Consider the following 14,308-nt stretch of genomic DNA (forward strand, 5'->3'; position numbering starts at 1 on the left):
TTCCTTGCTCTGAGCGGTTCCACTACAAACCTTGCCTGGGAGACAGCCTTGTGATGGAATTCTCAAGTGAGAAGTGAGAGGGGAGAGATGGGAGTTCAAGTTCAAGGGGAACGTAAATGAGGCAAATTTGATTGTTCTTAGCTTGGAAACATCACTATTACTGAAACACTGAATTAGTACTGGGTTGTGTCCATTTCTGTTTCCGGAATGGAGACAGATATGAGAGTTATGTGTATCAGCCACTCTTCAAAGTTGGCTGTGTAGTTTTTGGCTCAGATGGTAGATAATCCACCTGCAGTGCAGGAGTGAAGTGAAGTAGCTCAGTTGTGTCTGACTCTTTGTGACTCCATGGAGTATAGCCCACCAGGCTCCTCTGTCCATGGGATTCCCCAGGCAAGAATACTGGAATGGGTTGCCATTTCCTTCTCCAGGGGATCTTCCTGACCCAGGGATCGAACCCAGGTCTCCCGCATTGCAGGCAAATGCTTTAACCTTGGAGCCACCAGGGAAGCCCTGGTGCAGGAGCCGTGGGTTCAATCACTGAGTCAGGAAGATCCCCTGGAGAAGGGAATTGCAACCTGCTTCAGTATTCTTGCCTAGAAAATCCCATGGACAGAAGAGACTGGCAGGCTACAGTCCATGGGGTCGAAAAGAATGAACATGACTGAATGACTGACACTTCTTTATCTGAGAGGAGAGTAGTTTGTTTGGCTCTTGAAAGGCTGGGATGTCCTGTAGCCATGTGCTTTCTCATCACCATCTCTGTGCTGTGTGTCACCACACCCCACACGCATTGCCAGTGGGTACTGGAGGCAGGGAGGATGGCGGTGGGGAGGGGTTAGGCTTTAGTGGTAGGGTTAACCTTGGTGATGGGTGTGAGCAAAATCTAAGTACATGGGCAGATGATTCTGTTTCTTGCTTTGACATACTATTTTCCTGAAAGGTGAACTAGTTTCTAGCATTGAGTGTAAAGCATGAGAACACTTAAAAATGAACTAGTTTCTAGCATTGAGTGTAAAGCATAAGAACACTTAAAAATGAGGAAATGCTCTTTCTCAACTGACAGAACTTTATAGGATGTTTTGTGGTGACTCTATCCCTGAGTATTCTGGTAGCTACTAGTGGAGCAGTTCTTTTACCCCTGTGCCTGCCACTGAATAATAGTTTTCTAATGAAACGGTGTTACAGTTGCATTCTTAACCTTTCTTAAAGTAATGAAGTATAATATGTCAAAAATGTTGCTTTTCTTCTTCCATTTTTATTGTTAAAATGACTGCACAAAAACTCACCAGTTTTGATGTTTGTTTGTTTTTTTTGGTTATCCATTTTATTTATTTGTTTATTTTAAATATAAATTTATTTAATTGGAGGCTAATTACTAAACAATACTATATTGGTTTTGCCATACATCAACATGAATCCGCCACGGGTATACACATGTTCCCCATCCTGAATCCCCCTGCCACATCCCTCCCCGTACCATCCCTCTGGGTCATCCCAGTGCACCAGCCCCAAGCATCCTGTATCCTGCATTGAACCTGGACTGGCGATTTGTTTCTTATATGATATTATACATGTTTCAATGCAATTCTCCCAAATCATCCCACCCTCTGCCTCTCCCACAGAGTCCAAAAGACTGTTCTATACATATGTGTCTTTTTTGCTGTCTCACATACAGGGTTGTCGTTACCATCTTTCTAAATTCCATATATATGCGTTAGTATACTGTATTGGTGTTTTTCTTTCTGGCTTACTTCACTCTGTATAATAGGCTCCAGTTCTAATGGGGCTCTAATCCACCCCATTGGAACTGATTCAAATGTATTCTTTTTAATGGCTGAGTAATACTCCATTGTGTATATGTACCACAGCTTTCTTATCCATTCATCTGCTGATGGACATCTAGGTTGATTCCATGTCCTGGCTATTATAAACAGTGTTGCGATGAACATTGGGGTACACGTGTCTCTTTCAATTCTGGTTTCCTCAGTGTGTATGCCCAGCAGTGGGATTGCTGGGTCGTATGGCAGTTCTATTTCCAGTTTTTTAAGGAATCTCCACACTGTTCTCCATAGTGGCTGTACTAGTTTGCATTCCCACAGTGTAAGAGGGTTCCCTTTTCTCCACATCCTCTCCAGCATTTATTGCTTGTAGACTTTTGGATCGCAGCCATTCTGACTGGCGTGAAATGGTACCTCATTGTGGTTTTGATTTGCATTTCTCTGATAATGAGTGATGCTGAGCATCTTTTCATGTGTTTGTTAGCCATCTGTATGTCTTCTTTGGAGAAATGTCTGTTTAGTTCTTTGGCCCATTTTTTGATTGGGTCGTTTATTTTTCTGGAATTGAGCTGCAGGAGTTGCTTGTATATTTTTGAGATTAGTTGTTTGTCAGTTGCTTCATTTGCTATTACTTTCTCCCATTCTGAAGGCTGTCTTTTCACCTTGCTTACAGTTTCCTTTGTTGTGCAGAAGCTTTTAAGGTTAATTAGGTCCCATTTGTTTATTTTTGCTTTTATTTCCAATATTCTGGGAGGTGGGTCATAGAGGATCCTGCTGTGATTTATGTCGGAGAGTGTTTTGCCTATGTTCTCCTCTAGGAGTTTTATAGTTTCTGGTCTTACATTTAGATCTTTAATCCACTTTATTTTTGTGTATGTGTTAGAAAGTGTTCTACTTTCATTCTTTTACAAGTGCTTGACCAGTTTTCCCAGCACCACTTGTTAAAGAGATTGTCCTTTCTCCATTGTATATTCTTGCCTCCTTTGTCGAAGATAAGGTGTTCATATGAGTGTGGATTTATCTCTGGGCTTTCTGTTTTGTTCCATTGATCTATATTTCTGTCTTTGTGCCAGTACCATACTGTCTTGAAGACTGTGGCTTTGTAGTAGAGCCTGAAGCCAGGCAGGTTGATTCCTCCAGATCCATTCTTCTTTTTCAAGATTGCTTTGGATATTTGAGGGTTTTTGTATTTCCATACAAATTGTGGAATTATTTGTTCTGGTTCAGTGAAAAATACTGTTGGTAGTTTGATAGGGATTGCATTGAATCTATAGATTGCTTTGGGTAGTATACTCATTTTCACTGTATTGATTCTTCTGATCCATGAACATGGTGTATTTTTCCATTTATTAGTGTCCTCTTTGATTTCTTTCACCAGTGTTTTATAGTTTTCTATATATAGATCTTTAGTTTATTTAGGTAGATATATTCCTAAGTATTTCATTCTTTTCGTTGCAATGGTGAATGGAATTGTTTCCTAAATTTCTCTTTCTATTTTCTCATTATTAGTGTATAGGAATGCAAGGGATTTCTGTGTGTTGATTTTATATCCTGAAACTTTACTATATTCATTGATTAGCTCTAGTAATTTTCAGGTGGAGTCTTTAGGGTAACAGAAGCAGAAGATATTAAGAAGAGATGGCAAGAATACACAGAAGAACTGTACAAAAAAGATCTTCATGACCCAGATAATCATGATGGTGTGATCACTGACCTAGAGCCAGACATCCTGGAATGTGAAGTCAAGTGGGCCTTAGAAAGCATCACTACGAACAAAGCTAGTGGAGGTGATGGAATTCCAGTTTAGCTGTTTCAAATCCTGAAAGATGATGCTGTGAAAGTGCTGCACTCATTATGCCAGCAAATTTGGAAAACTCAGCAGTGGCCACAGGACTGGAAAAGGTCAGTTTTCATTCCAATCCCAAAGAAAGGCAATGCCAAAGAACGCTCAAACTACCGCACAATTGCACTCATCTCACACGCTAGTAAAGTAATGCTCAAAATTCTCCAAGCCAGGCTTCAGCAATATGTGAACCGTGAACTTCCTGATGTTCAAGCTGGTTTTAGAAAAGGCAGAGGAACCAGAGATCAAATTGCCAACATCTGCTGGATCATGGAAAAAGCAAGAGAGTTGCAGAAAAACATCTACTTCTGCTTTATTGACTATGCCAAAGCCTTTGACTGTGTGGATCACAATAAACTGTTGAAAATTCTGAAAGAGATGGGAGTACCAGACCACCTGACCTGCCTCTTGAGAAACCTGTATGCAGGTCAGGAAGCAACAGTTAGAACTGGACATGGAACAACAGACTGGTTCCAAATAGGAAAAGGAGTTCATCAAGGCTGTATATTGTCACCCTGCTTATTTAACTTATATGCAGAGTACATCATGAGAAACGCTGGACTGGAAGAAGCACAAGCTGGAATCAAGATTGCTGGGAAAAATATCAATAACCTCAGATATGCAGATGATACCACCCTTATGGCAGAAAGTGAAGAGGAACTCAAAAGCCTCTTGATGAAAGTGAAAGTAGAGAGTGAAAAAGTTGGCTTAAAGTTCAACATTCAGAATATGAAGATTGTGGCATCTGGTCCCATCACTTCATGGGAAATAGATGGGGAAACAGTGGAAACAGTGTCAGACTTTATTTTTCTGGGCTCCAAAATCACTGCAGATGGTGACTGTAGCCATGCAATTAAAAGATGCTTACTCCTTGGAAGGAAAGTTATGACCAACCTAGATAGCATATTCAAAAGCAGAGACATTACTTTGCCAACAAAGGTCTGTCTAGTCAAGACTATGGTTTTTCCTGTGGTCATGTATGGATGTGAGAGTTGGACTGTGAAGAAGGCTGAGCACCAAAGAATTGATGCTTTTGAACTGTGGTGTTGGAGAAGACTCTTGAGAGTCCCTTGGATCTCCCAAGGAGATCCAACCAGTCCATTCTGAAGGAGATCAGCCCTGGGATTTCTTTGGAAGGAATGATGCTGAAGCTGAAACTCCAGTACTTTGGCCACCTCATGCGAAGAGTTGACTCATTGGAAAAGACTCTGATGCTGGGAGGGATTGGGGGCAAGAGGAGAAGGGGACGACAGAGGATTAGATGGCTAGATGGCATCACTGATTCGATGGACATGAGTCAGTGAACTCTGGGAGTTGGTGATGGACAGGGAGGCCTGGTGTGCTGTGATTCATGGGGTTGCAAAGAGTCAGACACGACTGAGCAACTGAACTGAACTGAACTGATGTAGAGGATCATGTCATCTGCAAACAGTGAGAGTTTTACTTCTTTTCCAATTTGGATTCCTTTTATTTCTTTTCCTGCTCTGATTGCTGTGGACAAAACTTCCATAACTATGTTGAATAGTAGTGGTGAAAGTGGGCACCCTTCTCTTGTTCCTGACTTTAGGGGAAATGCTTTCATTTTTCACCATTGAGGATAATGTTTGTTATGGGTTTGTCATATATAGCTTTTATTATGTTGAGGTATATTCCTTGCATTCCTGCTTTCTGAAGAGTTTTTATCATAAATGGATGTTGAGTTTTATCGAAGGCTTTCTCTGCATATATTGAGATAATCATATGGCTTTTATTTTTCAAAATTTTGATGTGGTGTATTACATTGATTGATTTGCAGATATTGAGGAATCCTTGCATCCCTGATATAAAGCCCACTTGGTCATGATATATGGTCTTTTTAATGTGTTGTTGGATTCTGATTGCTAGAATTTTGTTAAGGATTTTCGCATCTATGTTCATCAGTGCTATTGGCCTGTAGTTTTCTTTTTTTGTGGCATCTTTGTCAGGTTTTGGAATTAGGGTGATGGTGGCCTCATAGAATGAGTTTGGAAGTTTACCTTCCTCTGCAATTTTCTGGAAGAGTTTGAGTAAGACAGGTGTTAGCTCTTCTCTAAATTTTTGGTAGAATTCAGCTGTGAAGACGTCTGGACCTGGGCTTTTGTTTGCTGGAAGCTTTCCGATTACAGTTGCAATTTCCGTGCTTGTGATGGGTCTGTTAAGATTTTCTATTTCTTCCTGGTCCAGTTTTGGAAAGTTGTACTTTTCTAAGAATTTGTCCATTTCTTCCATGTTGTCCATTTTATTGGCATATGTTTGCTGATAGTAGTCTCTTATGATCCCTTGTATTTCTGTGTTGTCTGTTGTGATCTCTCCATTTTCATTTTTAATTTTATTGATTTGATTTTTCTCCCTTTGTTTCTTGATGAGTCTGGCTAATGGTTTGTCAATTTTGTTTATCCTTTCAAAGAACCAGCTTTTGGCTTTGTTGATTTTTGATATGGTCTCTCTTGTTTCTTTTGCATTTATTTCTGCCCTAATTTTAAAGATTTCTTTCCTTCTACTAACCCTGAGGTTCTTCATTTCTTCCTTTTCTGGTTGCTTTAGGTGTAAAGTTAGGTTATTTATTTGACTTCTTGTTTCCTGAGGTATGCCTGTATTGCTATGAACTTTCCCCCTAGCACTGCTTTTACAGTGTCCCACAGGTGTTGGGTTGTTGTGTCTTCATTTTCACTCATTTCTATGGAAATTTTGATTTCTTTTTTGATTCTTCTGTGATTGGTTTGTTATTCAGCAGCGTGTTGTTCAGCCTCCATATGTTGGAATTTTTAATAGTTTTTCTCCTGTAATTGAGATCTAATCTTACTGCATTGTGGTCAGAAAAGATACTTGGAATGACTTCAATTTTTTTGAATTTACCAAGGCTAGATTTATGGCCCAGGATGTGATCTATCCTGGAGAAGGTTCCATGTGCGCTTGAGAACAAGGTAAAATTCATGGTTTTGGGGTGAAATGTCCTATAGAAATCAATTAGCTCTAACTGGTCTATTGTATCATTTAAAGTTTGTGTTTCCTTATTAATTTTCTATTTAGTTGATCTATCCATAAGTGTGAGTGGGGATTAAAGTCTCTCACTATTATCCTGTTACTATTAATTTCCCCTTTCATACTTGTTAGCATTTGTCTTATATATTGCGGTGCTCCTATGTTGGGTGCATATATATTTATAATTGTTATATCTTCTTCTTGGATTGATCCTTTGATCATTATGTAGTGTCCTTCTTTGTCTCTTTTCACAGCCTTTGTTTTAAAGTCTATTTTATCTGATATAAGTATTGCTACTCCTGCTTTCTTTTGGTCTCTCTTTGCATGGAAAATCTTTTTCCAGCCCTTCACTTTCAGTCTGTATGTGTCCCCTGTTTTGAGGTGGGTCTCTTGTAGACAACATATGTAGGGGTCTTGTTTTTGTATCCATTCAGCCAGTCTTTGTCTTTTGGTTGGGGCATTCAACCCATTTACGTTTAAGGTAATTATTGATAAGTATGATCCCATTGCCATTTACTTTTGTTTTGGGTTTGAGTTTATACACCCTTTTCTGTGTTTCCTGTCTAGAGAAGATCCTTTAGCATTTGTTGCAGAGCCGGTTTGGTGGTGCTGAATTCTCTCAGCTTTTGCTTATCTGTAAAGCTTTTGATTTCTCTTTCATATTTGAATGAGATCCTTGCTGGGTACAGTAATCTGGGCTGTAGGTTATTTTCTTTCATCACTTTAAGTATGTCCTGCCATTCCCTCCTGGCTTGAAGAGTTTCTATTGAAAGGTCAGCTGTTATCCTTATGGGAATCCCCTTGTGTGTTATTTGTTGTTTTTCCCTTGCTGCTTTTAATATTTGTTCTTTGTGTTTGATCTTTGTTAATTTGATTAATATGTGTCTTGGGGTGTTTCACGTTAGGTTTATCCTGTTCGGGACTCTCTGAGTTTCTTAGACTTGGGTGACTATTTCCTTCCCCATTTTAGGCAAGTTTTCAACTATTATCTCAAGTGTTTTCTCATGGTCTTTCTTTTTGTCTTCTTCTTCTGGGACTCATATGATTCGAATGTTGGGGCGTTTAATATTGTCCTGGAGGTCTCTGAGATTGTCCTCATTTCTTTTAATTCCTTTTCCTTTTTTCCTTTCTGATTCATTTATTTCTACCATTCTATCTTCTGCTTCACTAATCCTATCTTCTGCCTCCTTTATTCTACTATTTGTTGCCTCCAGAGTGTTTTTGATCTCATTTATCGCATTATTTATTATATATTGACTCTTTTTTATTTCTTCTAGATCCTTGTTAAACTTTTCTTGCGTCTTCTCAATCTTTATCTCCAGGCTATTTATCTGTGATTCCATTTTGATTTCAAGATTTTGGATCATTTCACTATCATTATTTGGAATTCTTTATCAGGTAGATTCCCTATCTCTTCCTCTTTTTTTGGTTTGGTGGGCATTTATCCTGTTCCTTTATCTGCTGAGTATTCCTCTGTCTCTTCATCTTGTTTATATTGCTGAGTTTGGGGTGGCCTTTCTGTATTCTGGCAGTTTGTGGAGTTCTCTTTATTGTGGAGTTTCCTCGCTGTAGGTGGGGTTGTACAGGTGTCTTGTCAAGGCTTCCTGGCTAAGGAAGCTTATGTCGGTGTTCTAGTGGATGGAGCTGGATTTCTTCTCTGTGGAGTGCAATAAAGTGTCCAGTGATGAGTTATGAGATGTCAGTGGGTTTGGAGTAACTTTGGGCATCCTATATATTGAAGCTCAGGGCTATGTTCCTGTGTTGCTGGAGAATTTGCATGGTATGTCTTGCTCTGGAACTTGTTGGCCCTTGGGTGCTGCTTGGTTTCAGTGTAGGTATGGAGGCGTTTGATGAGCTCCTGTCGATTAATGTTCCCTGGAGTCAGGAGTTCTCTGGTGTTCTCAGGATTTGGACTTAAGCCTCCTGCTTCTGGTTTTCAGTCTTATTTTTACAGTAGTCTCAAGATTTCTCCATCTATACAGCACCATTGATAAAACATCTAGGTTAAAGATGAAAAGTTTCTCCACAGTGAGGGACACCCAGAGAGGTTCCCAGAGTTACATGGAGAAGAGAAGAGAGAGAAGGGGGTTAGAGGTGACCAGGATGAGATGAGGTGGAATCAAAAGAGGAGACAGCAAGCTAGCCAGTAATCACTTCCTTATGTGCGCTCCACAGTCTGAATCGCTCAGAGATGTTCACAGAGTTATACAGAGAAGAGAAGAGAAAGGAAGGGGACAGAGGTGGCCAGGAGGATAAAGGGGGGGAATCAAAAGGAGAGCGACAGATCCAGACAGTAATCAGTTCCCTAAGTGTTCTCCACCATCTGGAACACACAAAGAGATTCACAGAGTTGAGTAGAGAAGAGAAAGGGGAGGGGGGAGATAGAGGTGACCTGGTGGAGAAAAAGGAGAGTCCAAAGGGGGAGAGAGGAGTCAAGCCAATAATGTCACTCCCAAGTAAAAATGGGTACTGAAGATTGGGTTCTTAAAGGTACAAAATTGATAACAAATACCAAAAAGCAAAGATTAAAAATCTACAGTAGAGGTTGGATTTTTAAAAATATAGTATTGAAAAGAAGAAAAAAAAAGTCACAAAAATTATAAAAAGAATATATATATATATATATGAAGTTACCTTTAAAAAATAGGGTCTTTTTTTTGCTAAGTAATAGTAGGTTATAAAAATGAAAAGTAAAGGAGTAATAGAGGACTTAAATTTTTTTTTTAATTACATAAAGAAGAATGATAGTAAAAATAGTAAAAATATATCTAGAACTTTCTCTGGTGTTGTTGTGGACAGTGTGGGGTCAGTTCATTTTCGGATAGTTCCTTGGTCCAGCTTATATTTCTCAAGATCTATAGGCCCTTTCCTATGTAGTCTATTCTAACTACAGGGTTTGAATCTATTGCACCTGTCACTTCCAAGGAGGTTCCCTCTGTTTTATCTTCTTCTGTTTGCTGGTCTCTTCCGTGTCTGATTTCTGCTCTGACACAAGAGGGGCAGTGGTGAACACTTTTTTAAGCTCACTTGTTCAGTTGCGCTGTGGGGAGGGAGGGGGGCTGCAAACAAATAACACTGGTGTGTGTTCACAGTGTCTCAGCCACACTGGGCCTGCCCTCGTTCAGGGCGCATGTGTCCTTCCTGCCCACACTGCTCAGCCTCTATGTTGCTCTGCCGGGAACTGTCCGAGGCCAGCCCTGGCCTGCATGCACCTCCCAATTCTAAGCCGCTCAGGTTCAGGCACTCAGGAAGTCCTCAGAGGCGAAGACTCAGTTGGACCTGCACTTTGTGCCCTTTCCAGGTCCGAGCAGCTCAGGTGATGAGGTGTTTGACGAGCACAGTCACTGCGACTTATCGCCTCCCCCGTCCCTGGTGCGCGGTTTTCTGGGTGTACAACCGCCACACCTTCTCAGGCAGATGTTGAGTGTCCAGAACCCCAAGAAGTCTTAGTTAGCAAAGAAGCCTGCTTGCAGTTTGGTAGATAATGTCTCTCTGGGGCTGCGATTGCCCCCTTCCGGCTCTGGCTGCCTGTCACTGGAGGAGGTGCAGCCAACTAGCTCTGTGCAGTCCTTTGTTCTGTGAGCGGGTCTGGCGGTGTCTTAAGTTAGGGCTTTTCCCGTGGTAGCTGTCCCACAGTCTGGTTTGCTAGCCCAAGTTAGTTCCCTCAGATTGTCCTTAGGGCATTCAGGCCTGGTTCTTACTCTAAGCAATGCAACCCACGCCTCCATGCCCAGCCCCTGCTTGCTAGTGGCGGGTGCAGGCGTCTGTGCTGCTTCTCCACTGGGGGAGTTATTGTTGGGCTTGTAATCTGTGGGGTTTAATTATTTATTTATTTTTCCTCCCAGTTATGTTGCCCTCTGTGGTTCCAAGGCTCACCACAGACTTGGCAGTGAGTGTTTCCTGGTGTTTGGAAACCTCTCTTTTTAAGACTCCCTTCCCGGGACGGAGCTCTGTCCCTACCTCTTTTGTCTCTTTTTTTGTCTTTTGTATTTTCTCCTACTTCCTTTAGAAGACAATGGGCTGCTTTTCTGGGTGCCTGATGTCCTCTGCTGGCACTCAGAAATTGTTTTGTGGAATTTAGTCAGCATTTAAATGTTCTCTTGATGAATTTGTGGGGGAGAAAGTGGTTTCCCCGTCCTATTCCTTCACCATCTTAGGACCGCCCCCTGATGTTTTTTTTTTTAATGCACACTGATATGACAATATACAGTACAATCTAAGACAATGATTTCAAATGAAGTTAAAGAACAACTAAGTGCTACTAGAGCCATCTTACAGAAAAAAAATCAAATGGACTTTTTGGCCAACCCAATATATTGGCACACAGGTTAAGGTAGGGGAAATTTAAAATGCATCAAAAATAAATAAAACTTCAGTTCAGTTCAGTTGCTCAGTCGTGTCCAACTCTGTGACACCATGGACTGCAGCACACCAGGCCTCCCTATCCATCACCAACTCCCGGAGCTTACTCAAACTCATGTCCGTTGAGTCAGTGATGCCATCCAACTATTTCATCCTCTATCATCCCCTTCTCCTCCTGCCTTCAATCTTTCCCAGCATCAGGGTCTTTTCAAATGAGTCAATTCTTTGCATCAGGTGGCCAAAGTATTGGAGTTTCAGCTTCATCATCAGTCCTTCCAATGAATATTCAGGACTGATTTCCTTTAGGATGGACTGATTGGATCTCCTTGCAATCCAAGGGACTCCCAAGAGTCTTCTCCAACACCACAGTTCAAAAACATCAATTCTTCAGTGCTCAGCTTTCTGTATTGTCCAACTCTCACGTCTATACATGACTACTGGAAAAACCATAGCTTTGACCGGATGGACCTTTGTTGGCAAAGTGATGCCTCTGCTTTTTAATATGCAGTCTAGATTGGTCATAGCTTTTCTTCCAAAGCGCAAGCGTCTTTTAATTTCCTGGCTGCAGTCACCATCTGCAGTGATTTTGGAGCCCAAGAAAATAAAATCTGTCAGTGTTTCCACTGTTTACCCATCTATTTGCCATGAAGTGATGGGACCAGATGCCATAATCTTAGTTTTCTGAATGTTGAGTTTTAAGCCAACTTTTTTGCTCTTCTCTTACACTTTCATCAAGAGGCTCTTTAGTTCCTCTTCACTTTCTGCCGTAAGGGTGGTGTCATTTGCATACCTGAGGTTACTGATATTTCTCCCAGCAATCTTGATTCCAGCTTGTGTTTCATCTAGCCCAGCGTTTCTTGTGATGTACTGTGCGTATAAGTTAAATAAGCAGGATGACAATATACAGCCTTGACGTACTCCTTTTCCTATTTGGAACCAGTCTGTTGTTCCATGTCCAGTTCTAACTGTTGCTTCCTGACCTGCATACAGATTTCTCAAATTTCAGGTCAGGTGGTCAGGTATTCCCATCTCTTGAAGAATTTTCCAGTTTGTTGTTATCCACACATTCAAAGGCTTTGACATAGTCAATAAAGCAGAAGTAGATGCTTTTCTGGAACTCTCTTGCTTTTTCAGTGATCCAACGGATGTTTGCAATTTGATCTCCTGTTCCTCTGTCTTTTCTAAATCCAGCTTGAACATCTGGAAGTTCATGGTTCATGTACTGTTGAAGCCTGACTTGGAGAATTTTGAGCATTCCTTTGCTAGCGTGTGAGATGAGTGTAATTGTGTGGTAGTTTGAGCATTCTTTGGCATCGTCTTTCTTTGGGATTGGAATGAAAACTGACCTTTTCCAGTCCTGTGGCCACTGCTGAGTTTTCCAAATTTGCTGACATATTGAGTGCAGCACTGTCACAGCATCATCTTTTAGGATTTGAAATAGCTCAAATGGAATCTATCACCTGGTACTAGCTTTATTCATAGCGATGATTCTTAAGGCCCACTTGACTTCACATTCCAGGATGTCTGGCTCTAGGTGAGTGATCACACCATCATGATTATCTGGGTCATGAAGATCTTTTTTGTATAGTTCTTCTGTGTATTCTTGCCACCTCTTCTTAATATCTTCTGCTTCTAAATAAAACCTAGGTATAACAAAGTATTTCAGAAAGGCTGAAGTATGAAGAGAAGTGAAATTAGGCCCAACACATGTGAATCAAAAAAGCAAGAGTTATGATCTTGATATGTGACAACTTAAAATTCAGGCCAGGAACATTATGTGAACAACAACAAAACAATGAAAACATATTCTTAATACTAACAGCTATAATTCACAATGAAATTATAATAAATTTGAATTCATGTCCCTCTAAATACAGATGCAACTACATAAGAAAGAAACTATGTAATACTTACAAGGAGAGACAGGCACATTAATAAGAGTAACTTTAAACCACTTTGGTCAAAACAGATCAAGAGGGAAAATACAAATAAGGACTTAGAATATATAAACAGAAAAAATTATATCTTATATATACATATTATATATGTATTCTCAAGGTACATGAACTATTTAGGACTATTGACTATTTTCAAGGTACATGAACTATTTAGGACTATTGACTATTAAGTTCCAACAAAAATGTCAAACAATGTCATAACACAAACTTATTTCCTCATCTCATACAGTAAACTATTAATGGATTAAAAAAAAAAGTTGTAAACTTATAGCCTATGATGGAGAAAATCAAAGTTTACACACTGAAACTTGGCATGTTCCTTTCACTGTATTACAGATGGTTTTGACTAAAAACTTGGGTCTCACAAAAACTTTTTCCAAAATATTTATATGTACAAAAATCTAAAGAACACACATATTTATCATGATACACTTAGAATAACTGTGGTTTACTCAACATGTTGTTAATATGCATAAAGTGTGGTGGGCTGGTTTATGTGTGTGTTGAGTCATGCTTGGTCATTTGTTCAGTTATGAAGGTTTTCTGTTTTCTCTGTTGATATATATATTTGTATGTAAGGATTATTTTGATGGCTCATTGTCCAGAGGAATAAAGTAACTGATAATCATGGATGACATTAGGATTTCTCTTATGTGATTGCTTTTAACTAATTAATTTGACTGCCTCAGGTCTCAGGTGCGATGCACAGAACCTTCACTTTATCATGCAGGATCTCTTATTGCAGCTCACAGACTCTAGTGGTGGTGCGTGGACTCAGTAGCTGCAGCTTAGTTGCCGCATGGCATATGGGACTTTAGTTCCTGGATCAAGGATCAAAGCCATGTCCTCTGCGTTGGCATGTAGATTCTTTATCACTGGACCAACAGGGAAGTCCCTCTAATGTGACTTCAATGCATAAAATGTTGCTTCTAAAAAAGATACAAGCTTTTCAAATATAAGATGGCACTGCCTCTGTTCTAATCCATCCCTTGTTGTTTCTGAGCTTCAACTACTCATAGCCAGCTGTATGGGGGAGGGAAAGCCCTGCTGGAGTCGCATCCTCCTGGCCCAGCAGGACCAAGCTCACGGCTTGACTCTGGTGGAGGAGACTATTGTCCCTGCTTCTCCCAGTCCCCTCCGCCTTTATTGCTCTAAGTATCCAGTGCTTTCATCACTTCTGAAGCTGCAACCCTCCTCTAATTGAGTTAATGGATCAAGATGCATTTACCCTTCTCATGGCTTGTAAGATTTTTTTTAAAGAACTTTTTATTGTCAGAGCTCTTAACATCCTTGATCACTGGCAATCCATGCAAACAGTGAAACAGAAGACAGGCATCAGTGTGAAGAAAGCTTCAGGTGGAACA

General features: G+C 40.3%; 1 protein-coding gene across 6 annotated transcripts in view; it reads left to right on the forward strand.

Annotated features, from left to right (window-relative positions):
- Positions 1-14,308, forward strand: part of FMN2 (formin 2) — a 345,241-nt gene that overhangs the window by 191,232 nt on the left and 139,701 nt on the right. The window lies entirely within an intron of this gene.

Source organism: Bos grunniens, chromosome 28, assembly GCF_055505025.1.
Source record: "Bos grunniens cultivar Pamir isolate PY7600 chromosome 28, Bosgru_T2T1.0, whole genome shotgun sequence".
Taxonomy (NCBI): domain Eukaryota; kingdom Metazoa; phylum Chordata; class Mammalia; order Artiodactyla; family Bovidae; genus Bos; species Bos grunniens.